Raw genomic sequence first — 26797 nt, forward strand, 5'->3', positions numbered from 1 at the left:
GGTTATGAAAACAGCTGGAAAAACTAGGTCCTCCTTGTTATTTTCTTCACTTGGAGTAGATGCGAATTGAGAAACTTTTTAAAATTACATTTCCATTCTTCTTTTATAAATATTGACTGTTCTTCACTAAGCTACTGTATATTATGCTAAACAGGCAAGAGAGAGTTTCTTTATTTGTCATTACACAAGTGCAAAGAAATTTTCCTCCAGGTTCAGCTTGACGGAGCCAATTTCAACTTCACATGTTACATGGTGTACAGGCCGAGCTGCCTGCCTGATCGCTATGTAAAGCTCGGGAAACTCGGAAAAGTGTGAAAATAAACAATATTCAGGTGAGGGGGTAAAAAACTGAACTTTCAAGTTCTGCGAACATCATCACACTATCCCTCTTTGTACCGTTGTTCACTTGCACCCTTTTACGGTCATAAAAAGATAATGCTCGCTTAGTGTCTTCTGAGGACATCGGCAAATTTAAGAAGCCTGTGGTTCAATTTTCATCTTGAGGGACATGGTTTAATGGTAACTGGTTAATTAAGGCCATAAGCGGATTTTTAGGGGGTGCAGGCCCCACCTGGTGGCTGAAAAGTGTAATTGCATGTAATCGACTTTCTTACGTGTGTATATTAGTGCTGCAACGATTAATCGATTAACTCGAGTATTCGATTAGAAAAAAATATTCAAATTAAATTTTGCTGCTTCGAGTATTCGTTTAATTAAAGCGGTGTTGTAATGGTTTGTTTTAAAAGTGTTTGCATTAAGTTTAATTGATTTGGGTGGATACACTGCCCTCTAGTCTGCCTCATTTCATGTTAATAAATCCAGCTGCTGCTCCTTGTTAAGACCAACATAAGCTTTTGTTCGAGGTAATGTTCTTTAACACATTCGTAAAGTAGTTTGTAGGTATATTTAGATGTTTTTTGTGGAAATATGTGTCCGAACCATTTATCAAGAGCATTGTGTAAAAAAACAAAAAACAAACAAAAAAAACCCATTTGCGTTTTATAGCATTTAAGCTAGCAGCCTTTTGCTATGTAAGTTAGCCAAATGTTTGTTGTACATAGATCCTCTTTAATTTAAATACCGTTTGAGGCTCAGCTCAGGTATTTTAATTTTTTATGTTCCTTATCCGATTACTCGATTAATCGAACTAACTAGCTCATCGATTAATCGACTACTAAAATAATCGATAGCTGCAGCCCTAGTGTATATATATATATATATAAGTTGTAAAGCAATAAAACTGCAACAAAAATGAATGAAATTAACAAAAAATATAATTTTATAATGGGTCAAAATTATTTTTTGAACAGATAATGTGACTTGCAACTTAGACGGTCATTTGCTTTGCATACAATTTTCAAACAAAAAAAAATTACGGGAGGGCAATTTTATTTTTGAAATGATTTTTTTCTTTGATTGAAAATATTTTTTTTTGATTGAAGCAACTTTTGGGGGGATTGAATGATTTAGAATAATATGGCCTGAACACAAAAAGGATTGCTTCAATCAAAGAAAACTTTTTCAATGAAAAATTAAGTGTTCAATGCAAATTTTTCAATCTCACATATAAGCCTGTCGCAATATGCAATAATTCCATTTATCGCGCGATATATAAAAATGGAGGCGATAACTTTTCCGCTGCGATTTATCGCCTCGCGTGCACGTGTGTGTGCGCGTGCGGCAGACGTGCTGTTAATAGTTCGTTACCAACTGCGCAAAATGCATCTTCGTTCCAGGTCCGCCAAAAACTAGCGCCAGAGCCAATTGTTCCCATTATATCCTATTGTTCAACGTATACCGGCCGCGTCAGTGCTCCGGAGTGACTGTGGACCATCTATGGCGCGCCGGTGTTCGGCCATTCCTTACTACGCGGCGAAACGTTCTACACAATGCTCAGGGCGCTTGCGCATGCATTCACACGCATGCGCACATCTGTTAGAGGCGGCGATTACTCACTATTTTTGTTTTTATTTAGTTATTTAGAACCTTTTCACAGCCTCAAAGATACTTTTTGCATGTATTACCCTCTCATACTTTTAACCATTGTGTTTTTTTGTGTTAGCTTTGAAGCAGTTGACCACATTAGTCACGTAGCGTGTTTAAACCGTCCTTATTTGATATAACTACATTTAAGTATTTTCTGCAGGCATTTTTTTAGTACCTTATTCCTGTATGCATCTAAACAAAACAAGTTTAGAGCGCACGGTAGTACTTTAGGTCTCAAATTCGACTAATGTAGGACGTTTCGCCGATGTAGAATATTTTGGCAGAACACCGGTGTTGTTGACGTGCGGGCGCTCCCGTCAGGAGTGACATTTCACGCGGGGCGGCTATTTTTCGGCACAACGCTGGATATTTACAATTAAGTCCGCCAAAACATTGTTACCGACTTGGCTGCTACGAATAACCTCACTTTGACAAAGAACAGCTGAATGAAATTACCGGTAAGAGCGCTGTGCTTCAAACTCGTCCTGTATATGAAAGCCCTCATATGCTGGTGTTGTGTAGTAATGAGCAGACGTGACTTTCGCGGCGCTTGCTAACTTTTTTAATGCGCGCACACACTAGATATCATGAAATGGCAAACTAGATGTGCTACTTCCCATGCCATTGGCTACGTGAGCCCAGAGTGATTATGGGACATGTAGTCCATATACTACATCGATGAATTCTAAACTGTCATTTGTCACATGAGATTAAGAAGGCCAAATCAATCCATACCAGTGCCTATAGATAATGTTGCAAGTATTGTTAATTCAGTACGTGACACAAATGGATTCGGACCATAAATAGGATGTCTTGCTCATGTAGTAAACCTAGCTACTAAGAGAGCTGTAGCAATCAACGGTGTGCCCTGCCTCACTTTACAAACAGTAAAGATTGTTCTCAGCACTTTTATGCAATTTTTTTTCATATCAGTAAGAAGTAAGCACATAAATATTATGCACTAAAATGCATGTTTATATGATGGCAATTTAATTTTTGCTCGTTAGCAAAAAAAACAAACAAAAAATACAATTGTTTTTTGTTTTTTTACAGAGCATTAAATGTATTGAATCGGATCGAAAATCATGTCCCTCGTATCAAAATTCGTACCGAACCATGACTTAACTGTATCATTGCATCCCTATGGAACACCATTGCAGAAGCTATGACGGGAAAATTTTTTCTAAATGCTGAAGTTGTTAAGTGCATTTTTTTTTTTTTTAAACACATTTTATTTATTCTGTGTTTCTGTGCGGTATAAATATTGTTGTTTTTTACTTAAGAGGTATGGTCTATTGTTTTTAGTTGTGATTTCTTAAAAAGTAGATTTGAATTTAAGAGTAAATATCGCGTTTAAATGGGTGTACTTCATCTATTAATATATACTGTATTCGCACTGTGTTATTGTAAATTGGTTTAAAAAATTGGGGGGGGGGCGCAATAATATCGCATATCGCAATAATTTATGAGAATAATTATCGCACACTAAATTTTGTTATCGCGACAGGCCTACTCACATATTTTTTTTGCATTCAAAAACTTATTCTATTATTGAAATTGTTCTTTTTTTGATTGAAGTGATTTTTCTTTGATAGTTTTTTGAAGCAACTTATTTTTTGATTGAATAATAAAGACAAAAAAATGTCCTGGCAAAAAAAAAAAAATGCTTTCAAATGCATTTTTTGAGTTGCTTGAGTTTCAAATTTATTTTTGTATTCAAACACTTTTTTCCTTTTTTTTTTTTTTTTTTTTTTTTATTGAAGCGACTCTTGTGCGACTCTTGAAGCGAAAACTTGTTAATTGTTATATAGGAAGCGACTGCTTTCTGTTTTTTCTTCCAAATGATGTGCAACCAAATATTGAGGTGTGGGTGCGAACAATTTTGTCCAGCCTATTTTTTTAATTTTGTCTAAAATTGTGTCAATTTTGACTTTTTTCCCCTCAGCTTTTTTGTGTTTTTCCAATGTACATCTAAGAAATGAACACATTCATACTGAAAACATTTGTAACTGCATTACTTTCTATGAGAAATGCTGTATTTTCTGGAAAAACTCCATGGGTGCCAATAATTTCGTCCATGACCTTAATGTATTTTAATGTTGTCTTTTTTTTTTTTCTTTTTTTAGCATTATTTTGTTGGATTTGGCTTTCAGAAATTACCTAAAGTTGCCATGTCACACGTTGTGAGTAATTAAAATACCAGTTCAGTATTCTCATTACTTTATAATTAGAGTGTAGAAATAAATGTAGGCAAACAACGTAGCTAAACTTCAGTGTAAACACACAAGTTTAACTTTGTCACATCAAAACTGCTCCTTCCAACACCAATAAATGTTTGTCAAAAGTAGCCTAGTGTTTTTGGCAACACTGTCCAACATTTTAATGCTATTAAAGCATGACAAATTATCAAAAATTTATTCCACTTTCATTGTGACATAATTTTCTATCACTTTATTTTCTTGTCCTCGTAAGTGCTGTAACAAAAGGTTAGAAAAAGTCACGCACACACAACTATCGACACTCCTGTCTGCTTATTGTGTGAGAGAAATCAAACGCAGTGTTTCATTCCCTCCTTTATTTACAGGGGTTGTTCAAACATTAGCCGATTTGGTGAACCCTCTTGCTTGTGTGGTGATGGATTTACAGGGGAAAAGTTGGTTAGCTTTACTTGTCTTAGTCATACACTAAGACAAATACCGACATTTTTTTGTATGTGGTAACATTTTAAACGACTTAGGCTGTTAGTTGAAACTAGTTGGAGCTTGACAAAGTGCGATGCTAAGTGAAATTTGAGATTCATTACTATGACTTTTTCTCTAAACTTCACCGGCGGCCAACAGTGTGGGAGTTGGTTTGACAGTTTATACATGTTTGCGTGTGTAAAGGGGGGTAAGTTTGGGTTAGGCTGGGTGTGTTTTGGTGTTTTTGCTGCCCTCTGGGTTGTTGATAAATCACGTGTAAAATGACTCAAGTCAAGTTCCGAACAGGCGGAACAGATAGAAAGACTTGTAGTTCTTAAAAGATAATTGCTAGTACAAGTTAAAGTAATTTTATATTAAAACCCCTCTTAATGTTTTTGTTTTAATAAAATGTGTAAAAGTTTCAATCAAAAAATAAACTTGTAGCTCACCATTGGCACATGAGCTCCCTGCCTTTCTTCCACAGTGTCTTTAATTACGTAAGGTAGTGATTGAAATAGGTGTCAAGGTGTCAATGGCGAGTTTTAAATTACTTAGAAATCAAGCCAATGAGTGTGTTTTGTCCCCCGACTGATGCCGTAGCTCCCTGTTTTTTTTTTTTTTTCAACTGGGTCTATTGTGATTCACGTTCATTTGAGTGCTGGCTTCACAACGTACGAGACCACTGATAGTTTGTATATTGTGACAAAATATTGCTATCAAGTGTATTTGTTGAGCTAAACGAAATGTTTGAATAGAGTTTGACCTAAGTCTGAGTAAGTTTTATGTGTACTTTGAATAGCTATTTTGATAGAGAATGCCAGCTTTTCTTTTTGTGAACATTATTTTTTTTTGAGAGATAGGAATATTATTTTTGTTGTGCTTTCACTAAATGATACTTATGTTTGTTGTGAAGGAGTTGCCGAAGCTTATGCCAATAAGCGGCGCGGTCCAATGAACGCCTGTGTTCTCATTCCGCGCATGCGTTAAATGTGTCAAATATTTTAACGTGATTAATTAAAAAAAATAATTACACCCGTTAATGCGATAAATTTGACAGCTCTAAATAAAATAAAAATCTGATCAATTTTCTGTTGCATTGCCTTTCTTTATCACATTAATACAACAAGCTTGGTCTTTTTTTCTGTTTTTGCTGTTCCAGAAAGCATTTGCATTTGAACCATTCAGAGCCAACTATCCATACTGATCACATGTCCGTCTGTAAGCCAATTGAACAGACAATTGAGTCCAGGGTGGTTTGCTGCGCACATGTGCACATCGACATGACTCGTCACTGAGATTAGATAAACAGTTAAACTGCTGCGGCCCGGAGAGCTCTGTGGAAAAAATAAATAATAAGTATCGGTGGAAACCATTATGCTACTCGTGCACTTTATTATGCTTGTTCTAAACATTTGTGTATGTAAATCTGACCTTGGTAGATTGTTTTTTTTGCGTGTGTGGCAGCCTTTATTTATTTATTTATTTATTTATTTATTTATTGACATGGAGTTTTGACAGTTGCCGTCATATTTTCGGGATCAAAGCACAGTCCCAGTATGTGTCAGCCCCAGATTTTTAACCAGAATGGCATTCCAAGCCGTTCTGGCCCACTTTCACCTCTGGTCCTAACATAGAAGAATTAACTTGTGGTTGCACTTGACTTAAATGGATTTTGTTTGAGAGAATGTTTATTCATTCATTCATTTTCTGAACCGCTTATCCTCACAAGGGTTGCTGGGCTGCTGGAACTTATCCCAGCTTACAATGGGCAGGAAACAGGGTATACCCTGAACTAGTTGCCAGCCATTCGTAGGGCACATGAAGACAACCAACCATTCACCCACAATTTGGAGGGTTCAGTCAGCCTACCGTGCATTTTTTGGGATGTGAGAGGGGTACCCAAAGAAAACCCACGCAGGTATGGGGAGAACATTCAAACTCCACACAAGGAGGCCAGACTGAACCAACAATCTCAGAACCGTGAGGTGGACATGTTAATCACTGACACTGTGCCTCCCTTGTGAGAACATATTTGATTTTTTTTTTTTTTTTAATCAGCAATTCAGCTAATTATAAGCCTATTGATATTTAATTTCATGTAAACTTAAAGTGTCTATGACAGCAAAAAGCATGTTTATTTCTTATTTCCAGCAGTATTTTATGCTCTTGAATGAAATGGACCACTTGGATGTGTGTGGAAGCGATCAATTTATATATTCAATTTTTTTGACCCCGCGCCATGAAAATGAGTGACTTCCTGGATTGAGGAGGAATGGCTATGTGACGTCACCTGGGTCAGCATCTCACAATGCAGCATTGCTTTATTGCATGCAGATGGACTGCGGATTCAGCAGATTTTGAGGATTAATGTATTTTTTGCATCAGGCCAGCCAAATGTGCTGCAGGGTTTTGTTGCTGCACCAGGGAGAGGCGTGTGAGCCTTTCTGGGTTTGAGAAAGTTCCCTTTCACCGCGGAGACTGGCCAAAACAAGTCAGACAACTGTGGGACCATTGGACTTATGAGGAAGTGAATAAACATCGTGTTTTGTATTATGTCAAATACTGGGATCATGGGACACGTTTTAATAAGGAGGTAGCTTGCATTTTGTGGCTGACGATGCTCCTTGTCCACCGAGAAGGCCACTCGGCTGACGACCAGCGGCTTGTCGCACACCCGCCTCGGTCCACTTCGTGTGCCCGCCGGGAGGGCGCTATACTCGGCTTATGCTCATGCGGTTCTCCATATAGTCCAGACTTCCAGCCCCCTCTGCCCTCTTCGTGTGCCCGGCAATAGAGCACTATCATCGGGTTGGGCTAGGGCAGCTACGTGCTCCTCCGAAGTCGGCTGGTTTGTCCGGCGGTCATTCTCCAGCTGCTTCCCAAGCAACGAGCACTCCTGCCCGCAGCAGGGGAACTACAAGCTGTAACTTGCTCGCTGCTGGGGTTTGCCGATCGGTGAAGACGATCGACAACCACGCCGCCATGTGAAATGATCTGTGGTAGTTTTGTGTGATTTTCCGTTTTCGAAAGACGAGAATAAGACTTGGAAACGCCGTTCGGTTCGGGTTAGCATGTTTGCTACCTGTCACGCCTCCTGATGTTTACGCTCTGTGAAGCCGGGGCAGGGAAATGACAAAAGCCGGACATACTCCGGTGGCATAAAATATCGTTTGGGAGGTGCAAGGAGTCAACAGTTTTGACCATTATGGAGTAATTTTGCCATGTGGTACTGAATAAATGCATTTTTAATATTTCATATTCCATTTAGCACAAGACTGCTATTTGTCATGACCATACCATTTATTTAGCAATTGGGGAAAAAATACTTGGATAAAAAGAATATGCTGTAAAAATATTGGAGTAGAAATATTGAAGCAATGACGTTTTGCAGCTCTCTTCGTCGCATTTTCCTCGTTCTGAATCTTCCCCCTCAATGGGCTGAATTCTAAATCAGATGAAATCGTGACCCTGCTGACGTCATCCGCCAGCTGGGGACGCCAGAGTGCTATAATGACAGGTGGGCTAAACGGTAGATTAAAAGACTAATTTCTCATCATCTGCGCTTTGCCAAATTGTTGTATATAGTTGAATCGTCTCAAAATATGATTGTAATTCTCATAATAATGCTATTTAAGATTTTTTTTATGCTGTCACAGGCACCTAAAGTAGGATGTATTAAACATTGGACATATTAAACATTGTATTATTTATAGAGGTGTGCATCGGTACTGCCCTCACGATCCGATTCGATTACGATTGGGAGGGCCACGATTCGATTCAGTTCGATTTGATTCGATTCAGAGGGTCACGATTCGATTCGGTTCGATTTGGCAATGCATCGCGATGCCTTAAAGCCTGGGATGCATTAAAATTCTAAAGCAAAACATATTTTTCGTGAATCATGAGGCAACACAAGCGGTCAGACATTAAACAACTTTTTATTGGCTCTTGTGTCACTCCTGGTTGAAGTCAAATGAAAATACTTTTAGATATATATTTAAAAAAAAAAAAAAAAAAAACAGATCACAGCATTTAATTGGTGCTTTGAATGAGACCAGGGCTTTCTCTTTTTTTACACACAGTAGCAGCCTTTCACACAGTGCAACATCTGAACTCCTGTGCAAAATCAGTAATAACAGTCACTGTATTTTAGTCACAACAACCCATCGATAAAAATATTCAAGTAAATATTAAAGAAAGCGACAAAGAAAATATTGTAGTGCAGCAGCATCTTTATCGCAATATCAATCCAGGGATCAGTTCAGTTGCAAACAAAACATCCAACTACAGTGCCTTGCAAAAGTATTCGGCCCCCTTGAATCTTGCAACCTTTCGCCACATTTCAGGCTTCAAACATAAAGATATGAAATTAAATTTTTTTGTCAAGAATCAACAACAAGTGGGACACAATCGTGAAGTGGAACAACATTTATTGGATAATTTAAACTTTTTTAACAAATAAAAAACTGAAAAGTGGGGCGTGCAATATTATTCGGCCCCTTTACTTTCAGTGCAGCAAACTCACTCCAGAAGTTCAGTGAGGATCTCTGAATGATCCAATGTTGTCCTAAATGACCGATGATGATAAATAGAATCCTACTGTGTGTAATCAAGTCTCCGTATAAATGCACCTGCTCTGTGATAGTCTCAGGGTTCTGTTTAAAGTGCAGAGAGCATTATGAAAACCAAGGAACACACCAGCCAGGTCCGAGATACTGTTGTGGAGAAGTTTAAAGCCGGATTTGGATACAAAATGATTTCCCAAGCTTTAAACATCTCAAGGAGCACTGTGCAAGCCATCATATTGAAATGGAAGGAGCATCAGACCACTGCAAATCTACCAAGACCCGGCCGTCCTTCCAAACTTTCTTCTCAAACAAGGAGAAAACTGATCAGAGATGCAGCCAAGAGGCCCATGATCACTCTGGATGAAGTGCAGAGATCTACAGCTGAGGTGGGAGAGTCTGTCCATAGGACAACAATCAGTCGTACACTGCACAAATCTGGCCTTTATGGAAGAGTGGCAAGAAGAAAGCCATTTCTCAAAGATATCCATAAAAAGTCTCGTTTAAAGTTTGCCACAAGCCACCTGGGAGACACACCAAACATGTGGAAGAAGGTGCTCTGGTCAGATGAAACCAAAATTGAACTTTTTGGCCACAATGCAAAACGATATGTTTGGCGTAAAAGCAACACAGCTCATCACCCTGAACACACCATCCCCACTGTCAAACATGGTGGTGGCAGCATCATGGTTTGGGCCTGCTTTTCTTCAGCAGGGACAGGGAAGATGGCTAAAATTGACGGGAAGATGGATGCAGCCAAATACAGGAACATTCTGGAAGAAAACCTGTTGGTATCTGCACAAGACCTGAGACTGGGACAGAGATTTATCTTCCAACAGGGCAATGATCCAAAACATAAAGCCAAATCTACAATGGAATGGTTAAAAAATAAACATATCCAGGTGTTAGAATGGCCAAGTCAAAGTCCAGACCTGAATCCAATCGAGAATCTGTGGAAAGAGCTGAAGACTGCTGTTCACAAACACTCTCCATCCAACCTCACTGACCTCGAGCTGTTTTGCAAGGAAGAATGGGCAAGAATGTCAGTCTCTCGATGTGCCAAACTGATAGAAACATACCCCAAGCGACTTGCAGCTGTAATTGGAGCAAAAGGTGGCGCGACAAAGAATTAACGCAAGGGGGCCGAATAATATTGCACGCCCCACTTTTCAGTTTTTTATTTGTTAAAAAAGTTTAAATTATCCAATAAATTTTGTTCCACTTCACGATTGTGTCCCACTTGTTGTTGATTCTTGACAAAAAATTTAAATTTTATATCTTTATGTTTGAAGCCTGAAATGTGGCGAAAGGTTGCAAGTTTCAAGGGGGCCGAATACTTTTGCAAGGCACTGTAAATTGCAATGTAGATCAAAAGTAAAATGTAGGTCTAGCCCACTATATATGTGCAATCAACTTAGAAATGCAATCAGTAACTACCACATAACAATAAAAATAATGAATTAAAATGAAGTGCAGCAGCATTTTAGCAGCCATAACAATCTGTTTCAACATGAGGAAATATCATTTTTTTTGCAATAGAGAGAGCAGAGAGATAGTAGAGGTTAGATGGGGCCTAAAAAATCCAGCCCGACCCGACACAGCCCGCTGGTATTGAAGCCCGACCCGGCTTGTAGTGACGCGAAAAAAAAAAAACGCAGCAGCAGCAATTTATTTTCATTTCTTCGAGATGGCGGAAAAAACGCATGTTTCTTAATGTTTAAATAGTCTACATATTTTTGTGGTCATTATAGAAGCATTTATACAACGAAATAACGCTGGGAAAGTTTAATATAAAAAAAAACCATGCGATTTTGCAGACACACAGAGGAGAAGATTCAAAAGGATCACATTTGTGTTGCCTTTGTGTGCATAAAAAAGTGTCTTTCGTAACGAATTCTCAGTTGGCAGAAAAAAAACGCAACTTTTCTTAATGTTTAAATAGTCTACATATTTTTGCGATCATTATAAAATCATTTACACAACAAAATAACGCTGGGAAAGTTTAATATATTAAAAAAAAAAAAAAAAACGAGTTTGCAGACACACAGAGGAGAGGATTCAAAAGGATCACATTTGTGTTGCCTTTGTGTGCATAAATAAAAGTGTCTTTCGTAACGAATCGCAAGCGCCACAGCGGAGGAGAAGAAGAAAAAGCGGGCGGCGCCACTGCTTCATGTGAGTGCACAAGCAAATGCACAATACATAGAGCCTGCTCTTGGTTTTATCCCTTTTTTTTAATTTTTTTTTTATAATTTATTAGTCCGGCGCGGGGCAGCCCGACCCGACCAGAACGTGAATGCTTAACATTTTGGGCCCGACCCATTCGGGTTCGGGCACAAGATCTAACCTCTAAGAGATAGGACATAACATAACAATGGCTGAACATTTTGGGCCCGACCCGTTCGGGTTCGGGCACAAGATCTAACCTCTAAGAGCAGGGGCGCTGCCAGGGATTTTGGGCCCCATGAAAAGATATCACTTTGGGCCCCACCACCAGTGCCGGGACACACACACACATTTAGAGTATCAACTATGTAATTTCCTGCATTCTGGTGAATCTTTACACACTAATTTGTGCATTTTCTGCATTAATTTAAGATGAAAATATATTTATGTAAACATACAGCGTATAGAGCAATAATGAATAGACTGATATCATCTTTAAGAAATGTACTGAAGCCCATATTTTACAAACCTTAATATATTATTAGAAATATTCTCAAATACCACAATGAATGACTTAAGTTAAAACAAAACTTTTATTCTAACAATACTACAGCATACATTAACGCCAATCAAAACAACAATCTTTAGAATGATATAACAAAGCGAACACCACACATACACACATACACACACACACACACACACACACACACACACACACACACACACACACACACACACACAAGCAATCACACTCACAATTACAAACAAAGCGAGCAGATTGCAGGTTGCTCTGCCTTAGTCACCAAGAGCCCAGCGCCGAGCCTTCTTGATAGCAAAGTCAGTGATCAAATCATTAAAGTCTAGCTTCCTAGCCAACTGACTTTCAATGGACAACATGGCAAGACTAGAAAGCCTGTCCTGACACATAGTGGACCTCATATAATTTTTTATGAGTTTTAGCTTACTAAAAGCTCTCTCGCCGCCTGCAACCGTTACGGGGAGTGTGCAAAATATTCGTAAAGCGATGCACACTTCTCCAAAAATGCTTTGCAGCTGCATCTTAAAAATTGCATTCAGGAGACCAAGGGAGGACAAGTTAGGGGGGAATGTAGCAGTATACACAGAGTTCAGGTGTCTTACTGAAGATGGTCCTGGCTCTGTAGTGTACATAAAATGACAAATATAACAATATCTTCTATATTATTCTAGTATCTTAATTTAATTATTAATTATGTATCATTAATTAATAATAATAATAATTATTATTAATTATTATTACTTATTACTATTTGTCTCTTAGCCACTGATATTTTATGTGTGGTGTGGCAGTGTTCAAGTTGATTCCTCACCTCCTTCAGTTGGGAGTAAAGATGAGGCTGGCTCATAAAGGGTGTCAGGAGACAGGGCTGCTGAGCCAGACGCAGCAAGAGGAGTTGTTCTTGTGCCTATTACAACAGGCGAGGGCAGAGACAATCGTTTTGGTGTGGAGAGCTTGCGAAAGGGTTAACCTGCTGTACTAATTAAATGTAAGCTAAAAGTGGAGCAAACACTAGCTAGCAAACAATTACAGTATTTCATTATGGAGTAGGCTTAGCCCCATTTGAAAACTTACAATCTCCACTATAGGCTACAGCTCCGAAGCCAGGTCCCTTCCATGTTAACTAAGTAAATTTAATTGATGACAAACTAAATTCAATAAATTATTGACAAACTGGATTCAACCAGATTAAAAAAAAAATCCACACCAACTTTCAACATCTGTATGATACCAAAAAATGCCGTCATTATTTGGAATTCATGTTCTTGAATTGGTCAATGTCGCTCACTGAGGTCGGGAAAATCCCGTATTTCTTACGGAGTGAGCTGGGACCTGCTTCTGAGCTTTCTAATAGACGTCGCGTGAGCTAAAATAACAGGTTAATTTTAAGCACTACACTGACACAATTTACACCAACCTTCCTTTGTGAAGTACTTTTTCACATCCTGTTGGCCTTTTCTACCCAGTTACACAATACTCTAGAGTCATTGACTGGTGTAAATGTGCACCGCTGCTCAGCCTGCGCGCGGTCTGATCAAAGGAAGGGCGGACGAAACCAATTAATGAAAATACGCGGGGGGGGGTTGCTGGCAATACATATGCTCTCTGGATGTTTACTTTTTGCCAAAAACAAAACAAGAAAAAGAAACCCTTCGTTTTATACCTTTTAAAATTATAATGATTAATATTTAAATTAGTGAACGATTACCTAATGCTCTAATTTTCTTTGTGGGCCCCCTCAGGCCATGGGCCCTTGGAATCAGTACCACTTTTCCCCCCTATACGGCGCCCCTGTCTAAGAGATAGGACATAACATAACAATGGCTGAAGCGGAGAAAGAGGGCGCAAGAAAGATTCTTGATGCTCCTAAGACATTGAAAGCTGACATCTGGAGACATTTTGGCTTCTATGAAGTTGGTGGGAAACTTGACCAGAGTTATGCAGTGTGTAAAAAATGAAACATGACAATAATAATACAAATGGGGAAACCAAATCCATTGCATCACCGGAATTGCGCAGGGAAGATTTTTGAACGTACTTATATATTTTAAAATGCGCTGAATCGATTCGGCTTGTTGCCCACATCGAATCGAATCGTCCATGCCCCGCATTGGGATGCATCGCCACATCGATTATTGTTGACACCAGTAATTATTTACCGTACTTAATGTTATTTTGTATGGTGTATTGTTTTAATTTCAGTCATTCATCTTCCGTGTCGCTTATCCTCAAGAGGGTTGCGGGGTTGCTGGAGCCTAACATTGGGCAGGCAATGAAAGGGGACAAAGAAACAAACACACACTCATACTTTCGGACAACTTGAAGTGGTCAATCAGACTACAATGCATGTTTTTGAGATATGGGAATAAACCAAAGTAACTAGAGAAAACCCAATCAGGCACAGGGATCATGTGCAAATTTCACAAAATAAACACTGTTTTTAGTTGTTGTTTGATTTATAGGCCACGGCAAGGATTGTGAAGTGGTTGCTTGCATTACTTCAGGATACTACGACTAACATAATTTTGATCGTTAAACAAAATGACAAAAACGTGCAATTAATGTGCCTCCCAATGATGTCATTGTTGTTTTAAGTGATCACCTTATCTGGTGTTAAGTGTCAGCGGTTGTAAATTGTACAACAATAGACACTGCTTTTATCAGGAGACTAAAGCGCTATTCATTGATAAATAGGTCACTAGCTGTTTACATTGCACATAAACATTAACCTTGCATTACAACTTTGACCTTTTTTTCTGTTCTTTTGTTCTATTCAACTGCATATGAGTTGTATGTATCCCTCATTGTTTTTAGGCAATTCATTTTGAAATCACATGGGTTGAAGAGGGGTTAGGCGGCAAGAAAGGAGAATTATAGGGACACTCCAGTCATATTGATGATTTGTTTCTAAATACAATAAATATGTGTGAAGATGAGTGCTGAAGACTATGGAGGACCAGGAGTGCAAAAATTAAATACACAGTTAAATAAATTATTAAATGTGTCATTAAAATGCGTCTATGTCAATATTTATGCATTTATTTCATGTTTTATCTATTTCAATTTTTATTTCATTTTTATTTATATATATGATTTTTTATTTTAACATTTTCCATTTTTATTTCAATTCTTATTTATTTCCTCGGACTTCATAATTATATTAATTGGAACAGAAGAAATAAGCAAGCAATTAATAATTAAACTGCAATGTTGCATGAGAAAGACAGTGGCATACAGTTGTTCAGAGATTTCATAACTGTAGTAATACAACCACAAAAAATGAGATGCAAGACACATGATGGGATTCCTGCGTCTGGCAATATAAAAGGGTTTATCGTAGCTAGGCATGTGCCGGTATGAGATTTTGACGGGATAATAACCTTATGCAATAATACAGCGATTTCACAGTATTGCAATTATAGTTTAAAAAATGTGTTATTTTGAGATGTATGAGTTAAAAAAAAGTTTTCCATTGAACAGGGTTTTTATTTTATTTACTTAACTTATTTGCAAATTGGCAAATGTTTACAATGGCAAAAGAAAAAGTAGGCTAATGTTAATGGTAGAGAGGAAACTAGTTAGCCGTCTTGGCATGGTAACTAGCCACATTATCAGTCTCGTTGACAAGCTTACATTATATTATATGTTTTACCATCGCTAGACACACTAAACCAGCTTGAGTGAACTCTCGTAGCTGGTGGAAAATGTTCATGACAGCTTTTACTCCCCTTAAATTGTCTGTAAAGTGACGGATGATGATCACGCAAATGTGAAATCATGTTGGAGTTGTTGCCTGCACGTCGGCTGTCCTTCCTACTCTTCCTCTGTTTCTTTTGGCGGCCGAAGCACTCCCATACTTGCGACTTTGTCTATTTTTGAGGGGGGAAAAAGCTCAGGTGTAGTGTCACTGACACACAGAACAGAGCAACAACTGGAAGGGGATGGGTGAGCACTGCCTCGCCAAGCCACAGATTTCTCGCTACATTTTTGGGACCTCAAAAATGGCTAATACCCTAACTACGGTATGACAGAAAATTTTAGTGGTTTTGAAACCGTGACGTTTTCATACCACGGTAAACCTTGAAACCGGTAACAGGCCCATGCCTAATTGTAACGGGGGAAAAATGTTTGAGCAAATTTTTTAGGTCAGTTTCTTCGTGGTCAGATCCGTCATCTTTTCATGCCAGAGAGCACGGAGAGTTTGAATTGTCTCACTCACATTTAGCCCTTTATTGTCTTATATTCACTCCCCTCTTTCAGTACCCTGTCCTTGTGTCGTTGCCACTCTTTCATGGTTGAATGGGTGGCTGAGGAGCCACAAAGGTGGAGTGTCAGAGGGTAACTGTCACAAGGTTAAATACAATAGAATCGATGAATGTTGTGTTCTCATTAATTTTGCTTGACTTATCCTTTTTTCTGTGAAACAAAACAGTTATCTCTCCGGTCATCTCAGAGTTTGCTCCATGTGTTGGATTGATAGTTTTTAATTGTACAGTTTGGGAGATTGTGGACATTTTGGGGGCATCCTGGCAAGGCCTTCATTCCTTCTCTGTAAATGCCAAGCCAAATTGTCTTATAACAGCTCAGCAGTGTAGGAACATTCTCTCAAGACTGTGCTGACCACACATACTTGAGATTCTTCTCTTTTTGATTGCCCGCTCCATAGTCACTCAGAATGAAATATAACAGCACTTTCATGTTTCTCACAGAGATACACTTGAGCCATTTGCACTTTTAGGAGAGTATTTCAGTAAATAACGTGACACTAGGTATAGAATTAAATTCACTATGCACATTTTATTGCTTTTAAGCATAATGTAAAAAAATCTTTAAAAAATCTAAAATAATATTATTATGTCATTTAAATCATATTTTGAGACGATTCGACTATAATCAACAATTTGGCAAAGCGCAGATGACGACAAATGAGGCATTTAATCTGCCGTTTACCTCCTCCTATCATTATAGCATTTTGGCGCTTCCATATGGGTGATGTCGTCGGCAGAGTAGCGATGATTGACGCATTTGGTGCCTTTGAAGTTAGCGTTCCCAAACTTCTCTGGCAAGGTCAAAGCTTCAACGCCTGTCAATCATCGTTAACTTAAACAAACAAACTCCAGTGCACTGCTGACCAAGAAAATCAGCAGGTGGGAGAGTGAGAGGCTGTACGAGCATATAGCAGAAAAACAAAAATATTTCTTTTTAATTAAAAACCGATCCTTTTTACCCGATTCTGATTCTCTGAAAAATGGAGCGATTGGCCTGATTTCCGATCACGTGATTAGATCGGGACATCGCTACTCTTAACAAATCGTTCAAACACATATTGCCACAAAAGAACTGCTGAGTATACCTCTAAACTAAATTACCAATGCATAAAAAACATATTAGCTCAAACAAAAACGTATCCCATGTTGGTCTTGACAGGGACCAGCTTGATTCAACCTTGTTAAATTAGTTATGTCATATTCCCTGTTGCCACTGGAAGGCAGTATATCTACCCAAATCTATAAAACTAAATGCAAACACTTTAAAAACATTGTAAAAACCATTACAACCCCACTCTAATTAAACGAATCCTTGAAGCAGGAAAATTTGATTCGAAGCTTTTTTCTAACCAACTTATTCGAGATAATCGATTAATCATTGCAGCCCTACTTTCAATATATATTTTGACAGATTTTCGCTCCACAATGTTTTCTACATTTCAATAATTATTTATGAGTTACAAATCTAGTAATTGGAATAAACCCACAAGGTGATTGCTGCTTTTGCTTTTATTTCTTTAATTTTCTGGATTTCTTTGGGTCGTCTTTCAGTGTGGAGGACTGTTAGGATAAAAGTTGGGAAATGACATCATAGCGTTGGTTGTCATTGTTTTGCTGTAGCAACCTGTCAACAGTACGACGACTCCCTGTTGGTGTCTTGTTGCAACTGTGTCCCTTTGCCTCGATAGTCATGTCCATCTAAAAAATTTTGCGCCTCAGTTTACATTGAAAAACCAAAGGCTTATTTTAAGTTTTGCATTCATATATGTTATAATGTCCCATATTTTCTGTCTGTTTTGCCACGGCTTATTTATTTATTTATTTATTTATTTATTTTTTTAAAATGTCAATTGCACTTGGTTGTTCCATCCTGGGTGTATTTTAAACATGAAGTTTTCAACTTTTGCTTTTTAACAACATGTTTTATGAATCTTTACAATGATAGTAGCTTTTTGAAAATTGACTAAAGATTAAGAAAGTTTGGATAACCCACCTGAAATATCAAGTTATCTTGTCTTTGTATTAAAATGGTGAGCAGAAATTGATGCATTTTCATTAGTTGCTAAGATAATAACCTTCTTAATATACAGTGAAGAAAATAAGTATTTGAACACTTAGCTATTTTGCAAGTTCTGCCACTTAGAAATCATGGAGGAGTCTGAAATTTTCATCGTAGGTGTTATGTCTGCTTTGAGAGAGGTAATCTAAAAAGAAAAATCCAGAAACCACAATGCATGAATTTTTAACAATTTATTTGTGTCATACAGCTGCAAATAAGTATTTGAACACTGGTCTATCAGCTAGAATTCTGACCCGAAAAGACCTGTTAGTCCGCCTATTAAAGGTCCACCTCCACTCCATGTATTATCCTGAATCAGATGCACTTGTTTAAGATCGATGTCAGCATAAAGACACCTGTCCACCCCATACAATCAGTAAGACTCAAACTTGTAACATGGCCAAGACCAAAGAGCTGTCCAAACACACCAGAGACAAAATTGTTCTCCTCCACAAGGCTGGAAAGGGCTACGGAGCAATTGCCAAGCAGCTTGGTAAAAAAAGGTCCACTGTTGGAGCAAACATTAGAAAATGAAAGAAGCTAAACATGATGGTCAACCTCAATCGAGTGGAGCCCGATGTAAGATATCACCTCGTGGGGTCTCATCGATCCTAAGCAAGGTGAGGAATCAGCCCAGAACTACTTGATATGAGTTGGGCAATGACCTAAAAAGAGCTGGGACCACCGTTTCCAAGGTTACAGTTGGTAATACACCAAGACGTCATGGTTTGAAATCATGCATGGCATGGAAGATTCCCCTGCTTAAACCAGCACATGTAAAGGCCTTTCTTAGGTTTGCCTATTACCATTTGGATGATGCAGAGGAGTCATGGGAGCAGGTTTTGTGGTCCGATAAGAGTAAAATAAAATTTTTGGGTCATAATTTTACGAACCGTGTTTGGAGGGAAAAGAATGATGAGTACTGTGTCAAGAACACCACCCCTACTGTGAAGCATGGGGGTGGTAGCATCATGCTTTGGGGGTGTTTTTCTGTGCATTGGACAGAAGGAGTGCACTGTATTAAAGAGAGGATGACTGGGGCCCTGTATTGGGAGATTTTTGGGAACAACCTCCTTCCTTCAGGTCGGGCCTTCTAACATTACAATGACCCGAAGCACACAGCTAAGAAAACCAAGAGGTGGCTCCATAAGAAGCATAACAAGGTTCTAGCATGGCCTCGCCGGTCTCCAGACCTAAACCCAATAGAAAATCTCTGGAGGCAGCTCAAACTCAGTGTTTCTCAGCAACAGCCCAGAAACCTGACTGTTGGGTGGGCCAAGATCCCTCTTGCAGTGTGTGCAAACCAAGAGAAAAACTACAGGAAATTTTTGACCTCTGTAATTGCAAACAAAGGTTACTGTAACAAATATTAACATTCGTTTTCTCGGGTGTTCAAATACTTATTTTCATCTGTATCAAACAAATTAATCGTTAAAAAAACATACATTGTGAGTTTTTCTTTTTAAATGATTCCTCCCACAGAGGACATGTACTAGTACCTACGATGAAAATCTCAGACCCCTCCATGAACTTGCAAAATATCAGGGTGTTCAAATACTTATTTTCCTCCAGTTTCCCACATTGATTTCTACAAGTCAGGTTTTAGCTCCATCTAGTGTTGAAGCTGAGTAAAGTAACTTGAATGTAGGATGAACGCAACCTTCTTTTGCTGGCCATATTCAAATATATTTTCATAATTTGCTGTGGACCAGTATAAACTTTGGCTGCTTTTCGGACACAACTGACTTAACTCATTGGCAGCCATTGACAGTGATAGACGTTCAAGCCATTTACATAGAGAGGACTGGGAGAAAAATAGGGGGGGACAAACACATGCATAAATGGCACTGAAAGATTTTGTTGACATTTTGACCCCTCAAACATTTCTGGGTGTACACCATGCCTATACCTACACTGCACTTAGTTTTTTCTTGCAATAAGACATAATTTATCACTCCATTTTCTATAGTACTAGTCTTAGCTGTGAGTATCACTGAATCCGCTACCCTTGTGCTATATACCAAAGCGTACTTTCTACAGACTTGTCTTACTGAACATAATAAAACACCTGTTGACAACGGGGAATAGGCAGGGTACACCGTGTATTGGTTGCCAAAGTCAGGGCGTTTTGGAACCTACAGTGCCGGCCAAAAATATTTGCACCCCTGCAATTCTGTCAGATAATGCTCAATTTCTCCCAGAAAATGATTGCAATTACAAATGCTTTGATAGTAATATCTTCATTAATTTTGCAGGCAATGAAAAAATACATAAGAGAATGATTTAAAAAAAAAAAAATCATTATCATTTAAAACAAAACTCCAAAACTGAGTCCTACATTATGCTGCAAAATTTGTTGGTAGTCTTCAGACTTCATAATGCCATGCACACGGTCAAGCAGTCCAGTGCCAGAGGGAGCAAAGCAACCCCAAAACATTAGGGAACCTCCACCATGTTTGACTGTGGGGACTGTGTTCTTTTCTTTGAAGGCCCCTTTTTTCCCCCGTAAACTCTATGTTGATGTATTTTTCCAAAAAGCTCTACTTTTGTCTCATCTGACCAGAGAACATTCTTCCAAAACGTTTACCGCTTTCTCAGGTAAGTTTTGGCAAACTCCAGCCTGGCTTTTTAATGTCTCTGCGTCAGAAGTGGGGTCTTCCTGGGTATCCTACTACAGAGTCCCTTTTCATTCAGACGCCGACGGATAGCACGGGTTGACACTGTTGTACCCTCAGACTGCAGGACCGCTTGAACTTGTTTGGATGTTAGTCGAGCTTCTTTATCCACCCTCGCACAATCTTTCGTTGAAATATCTTGTCAGTTTTTCTTTTCAGTCCACATCTAGAGAGGTTAGCCACAGTGCCACAAGCTTTACACTTATTGATGACACTGCACACGATAGACACAGGAACATTCAGGTCTTTGGAGATGGACTTGTCGCCTTGAGATTGCCCATGCTTTCTCACAATTTTGCTTCTCAAGTCCTCAGACAGTTCTTTGGTCTTCTTCCTTTTCCCATGCTCAATGTGGTACACACAAGGACACAGAACAGAGGTTGAGTCAACTATAATCCATTTTAACTGGCTGCAAGTGTGATTTAGTTAAGGCCACCACCGGTTATGTGCCACAGGTAAGTAACAGATGGTGTTATTTACACAATTTAGAGAAGCATCACATTATTTTTCAAAGGATGCCAAAACTTTTGTCCGGCCCATTGTTGGAGTTTTGTTTAAAATGATGATAATTTAATTTTATTTCCCCTTTCTCTTTTATGTTTTTTTTTTTTTTTTATTGCAAGTAAAATAGATAAAGATATTACTACCAAAATGTTTGTAATTGCAATCATTTTCTGGGAGAAATTGAGAATTATCTGACAATTGCACGGGTGCCAATACTTTTGGCCAGCACTGTATACTTTGTTATGACTAGACAATAGCAATACAGTATACAGTGTGCACCTTGGAACCTTTTAAGTAAGTGAATTGAGGAGCTCCCGTTAGGCAAATGTAGTCCTTTGATATCATGCTGCGACATCCTCTAGGCATGGACATTATAAATAATGTTGGAGATTACATTTTTCTCAGGTTTTTATCTTTTGTAGCAAGGCTTGCTTCCACACATTAACTTTAAAATTCCTCTTTGTGACAGTATTGCTCTTTTTATCCCCTTGATAACCCTGTTAGGGTTTTTAAAATTCAGTAGTTTTGCTGTATGGTACTTTTTTTTACCGTGGTTGACAAATTTGACCCTGATTTTCTTTCAGGTGATTTACTTCATCTAATTTATTTATTTTTTATGGGAACAAGTTGGAAGTCAATCTGTGTCATGGAACGTGGTAGTTTGCAGCTGTAAGGTACTGAATGAGACCCTCTGTTCTAACTGAGGGCGTGAGAGTGTGTGAAAGTGGACACAATAAAAAGGGTCGAAGAAGGTAATGCAAATGGTGATCACTCTTGAATGGAGAAGGCAATGAGAGGGAGTATAGAGAGGCTTGTGGCATGGTGATGTGTAATGTTTATGTACAAGGACAGAGGGGAGTTGTTAAAGGAGTGTTTATGGGATAAGTTAGAGGTGCATTTCGTGCTTGTATGAGAAGGACATTAAAATTCTGTCATGGAATTAGGATTTCATTAGTGAACCAGATGGTAGAAGGTTTTCTACGAGAGCTGGGTGATATGGCCTTGAAATAAGATTTTTGCTGATGTTTATTTTTCCTCAAAAAATGTTGCCCATATCTTTTGTATGTTTCAATGCATTTTGGTTGATCCCTTAATCCGAAATCACGCTAAAAATGTTATTTATATCTTGTGTACAGTATTGTTTTATTTTGATTTCTTCACAATGAGGAAGCGAAGTCGAGGCGTCCTTGCTCAAGACAATGAAAATGGATGAATGGATTTTTTATTTGATATATTTATATACATACTGTATATATGAAATGTTTTTTTAATTTATAATCAAAGTATTTTTTTTTTTTTGCCTTCATAATCCGCATTTTCATTATGGACCCTAGAGGGCAGCAGACATACACTTTTGAATTTAAGACTGGATTGCTTAGCTTCCGTCCATTAGTCATTGTCATATTGGATATTTCACATACAATGTTTTATCATCACAGGTTTATGTTCATCATTTTTGAGGGGTTATTAAAATCATTTATATTTACCCTGTAATATCGCAAATGGTTATAAGCTATCAACAATCTTATATAATTATTTCTGACTGAATTTTTTACCAAGCTTCTCACTTCTGAAGTCATACAACTTCCTTTTCCTGTCAGGACCATAAGCAGAGAATTCATTGTTATATTCATTTATCCCTTCCCTCAACCTTGTGATATGATGTTGTCCTTTATACCTGTACTTTACCCCCAACCCCATTCATCTGCTGTTCTACAAACCCTAAGTACCCAACTTCTGCCCTCCCCTCGCTCATCGGATCGGCCTATGTTTGGAGAGACTGATCTTGTGCATAAAACATCCCTGAGATTTGAGGCCCTTGGGGATTTATCAAGCATGCCCAGTGCATATGTGTGGTGGCACGGGAAACCCATCGATCCTGTAGCGCCCTTTCATTCCTTTCATGCACAAATGATGACAACCTGAATTTGTACACTTCCCACACTATGGTAAAATGCATTTACTTATTTTAGGAATGGACATTTATACACATTTCCTTGATTGACCAAGATTACCATTAATTGATTGAAAATGCTGTGCGCTAATGGTGCCTGTAAACATTGTACACAAACATAAGAATATTTGTCATTGATCTGTAACAGTTTGTAAAATAAGCACAGGTGGGTAGAGTAGCCAAAAATTTTACTCAAGTAAGAGTAGCGTTACTTCAAAACAATGTTACTCTCGCAAAACAATACTCACATTATGAGTAACATTGTGAGTAACTCCTTACGGTGTTGTTGTTTTTTTTTTTAAACAATTGTATTTTTTTCTCAACACTAAGTTATCTATATGAACTGTTATTATTATACTGTACTATAGGATATTACACAAACACATTAAGCCAAAGAAATACAAAACAAACAAACAAACACAATCATTGCATTACGGCACGAAAAAAAAAAAAATACAGAAATGAAGCAACACAGAAATGTCCAAAGAGCATTAGTGTTCACTATTGGAGAAAACATATATCCTATTATGAAAATAAAAGGATTATATCTCCGGTTTTCCTTGGTTAATCCGTGCCAAATAAAAACCGGGAGGGTAGTGAAATTCTGCGCTTTCGACTCACATTGACGGCAGTGCTCTATGTCAAATACTTATTTTTTGATTGATGTGATTACAAGCTGGCGTGATCATAGAAGGGCAAGCTTGAGTCTGTTTGATATAATGGAGTCGTGTGATTATTGTTGCGACAGCTCATTGGTGAAACCCACTGTTGGCATCTCTGGCAAAAAAAAGACATAAAATCTAATATTTAGACTAAAGAGGAAAAATGTAACGACTAGTGTAGCCCAATAGCACAGTAAGAGTAGCGTTTCTTCACAAATCTACTCCAGTAAAAGTCAAAAGTATGGATTCGTAAAACTACACAGAAGTATACTTTTCTCAAAAGGTTACTCAAGTACTGTAATTTTCGGGCTATAAGGCACACCTGACTATCAGCTGCCGGCCACCAAACAAAAACTGTATTTGTTCATAGATGGGTAAATGGTGTTATACTTGTATAGCGCTTTTCCACCTTTCAAGAAGCCGCACTGGACTATAAGCCACAGCTGTCCTCAATGTAGTATAGGATATTTCCACCAAAAGATATTAGCCGGTAACACTTCATGTGACAGCGGCATCATAAGACCAAATGAACTACCATGAAGCTTTGAACCAAACCTGCAAAGCTTCATTGCTTCAAGAAGCTTCATTTGGCCAACACTGCTCCCTTGGGGGAGACAGTCAACCTAAATAACAATCAAAATTCATGTTCTGTGCTAATTATTTCTTCAGTTACTGTTCCAGTTCTTTCATCAATTGTTAGTTATGGTATTTGGTAACACTTTATTTGACAGTAGTGCCATAAGACTGTCATAAAACCACATGAACCACTATAAAGCTGTGAACCAATTAGCTGTGAAATTTTATTGCTTCAAGAAGCTTCATTTGGCGATCACTGCTCCCTTGAGGGAGACAGTCAACCTAAATAACAATCAAAATTCATGTTCTGTGCTAATTATTTCTTCAGTTTCTGTTCCAGTTGTTTCATTAATTGCTAGTTATGGTATTTGGGAACACTTTGTTTGACAGTAGTGCCATAAGACTGTCATAAGACCAAATGAACCACTATGAAACTTTGAACCAGTTGGCTGCGAAGCTTCATTGCTTCAAGAAGCTTCATTTGGCCATCATGATCATGATGGAGGAGACAGTCAACCTCTGCTACCACCTGCTGTCAACACTGTTGTCGCCCAACATGCCTCCTAGCATGCATTGCAGCGCGACAGCAGTAAATAACAATCAAACTTCATGTTCTGTGCTAATTACTTCTTCAGTTACTGTTGTTACCAGTTGTTTCATTAATTGCTAGTTATGGTATTTGCGAATACGTTATTTGACAGTAATACCTTAAGACTGTCATAAGACCATCATAATTATGAAATGACACTGCGATGAGCATTAATAAATGCTTATGACAGATGTCATTTTGTGTTTTCCGGCAAATTATCTCAGTTTTGAATGGATGTAAAAGATCCAAGCTGGACATAAATGGAGTTAGTGATATAATTTGCCGGACGACACTTAATGACATCTGTCATAAGCATTCATAAATGCCCACGATAGTATCATGTCATAATTTTGACTGTCTTATTACAGTCTTATGACGCCACTGTCAAATAAAGTGTTACCAATGAATCCAAATAAATCAACAAAAAAGCCGCACTGGACTACAAACTGCAGGATTCAAAATGAGTGGAAAAAAGTAGTGGCTCGAAGTTAGAAAATTACGGTAAATGTAACGGAGTAAATGTAACGTGTTACTACCCACTTCTGCTGCAAAATAAACTTTTTTTATTTAAAAAGAAACAAGTCTTAAAAAATTTACCGTTTTTCAAGACTTCAGATGGAGGTTTTTTTTCTTCTTTTTGCTTCATTTCATGTCTTGTTACTTTATTTTCCTCTTCTAAAAATAAGTATATGGCGGAAACCACTCAGGTGACTTGAAGTTCCGCTCTGAGGCTCCCAATTTGGCCAAATTTCAAAATTGACTTATATGCATGTGTGATACATCATTGGAAAACTTAAAATCTCAATTTTCTGGGGGAAGTAAAATTTGGAACTGGAGGGCATTAAAAATAAATTAAACAGCAAAACCCCATCAGGAGGTGAGAGTATGAGAGAGCATAACTAAAGACGCCATGATTTTAACGCGATATTATTGCGTACTAACCTCTCTTCGATCCAAAAACTCCATGTATTATGTATCACCGAGTGTCAAGACACAGCTGTGAATGGCCACAGCCAAATTTTGGGGGGATTTTATGGGTGAAACATGGTAATACAACAAGTGTCGCGATGCAGAAATCGCAGACATCAAGGAGTGGTCAAGATTTTCTTTTTCATATATTTACCCTTTTAAGTGTTTTTTTTTTTTTTTTTCCACTTTTTCTTTGTTTGGATCGATTATTTATCATCTAAAACATTGGGGGAAAATGCGACAGTAACAAAAAAAAATACAATTAAGCGATAGCCGTGACTTATTTACAGACATTATTTTTTTCATTTTGACGTAAATTTGTTTAAAAGTTTAAAATATGCAAATGAATAATTTTTTAAAGTTTTTTTTTTTTTTTTTTTTTTTTAAACTACAGCGTGTTCCAAAATGTTTGACCACATTTCGTAGGCCAATAATGTTGACAATTTTCGTTGGAATGACCTCAAATTTTCACAGCTTGTGTAGAAACGTTTTTGTGTGTAACGTTTGTCATTTCTTTTCAGGTTAAGAAATGCCGTTCACTTCAAATGAAAAGGCATTTTGCATGTTAGAGTATGCTCGGACTCAGTCACCGAAGACAATGC

General features: G+C 38.0%; 1 protein-coding gene across 1 annotated transcript in view; it reads left to right on the forward strand.

Moving 5' to 3' along the window:
• Window positions 1–26797, forward strand: part of vgll4b (vestigial-like family member 4b) — a 105753-nt gene that overhangs the window by 27313 nt on the left and 51643 nt on the right. The gene's annotated exons all lie outside the window — the stretch shown is intronic.

This window comes from Corythoichthys intestinalis, chromosome 9 (assembly GCF_030265065.1).
Source record: "Corythoichthys intestinalis isolate RoL2023-P3 chromosome 9, ASM3026506v1, whole genome shotgun sequence".
In the NCBI taxonomy this organism is placed as follows: Eukaryota; Metazoa; Chordata; class Actinopteri; order Syngnathiformes; family Syngnathidae; genus Corythoichthys; species Corythoichthys intestinalis.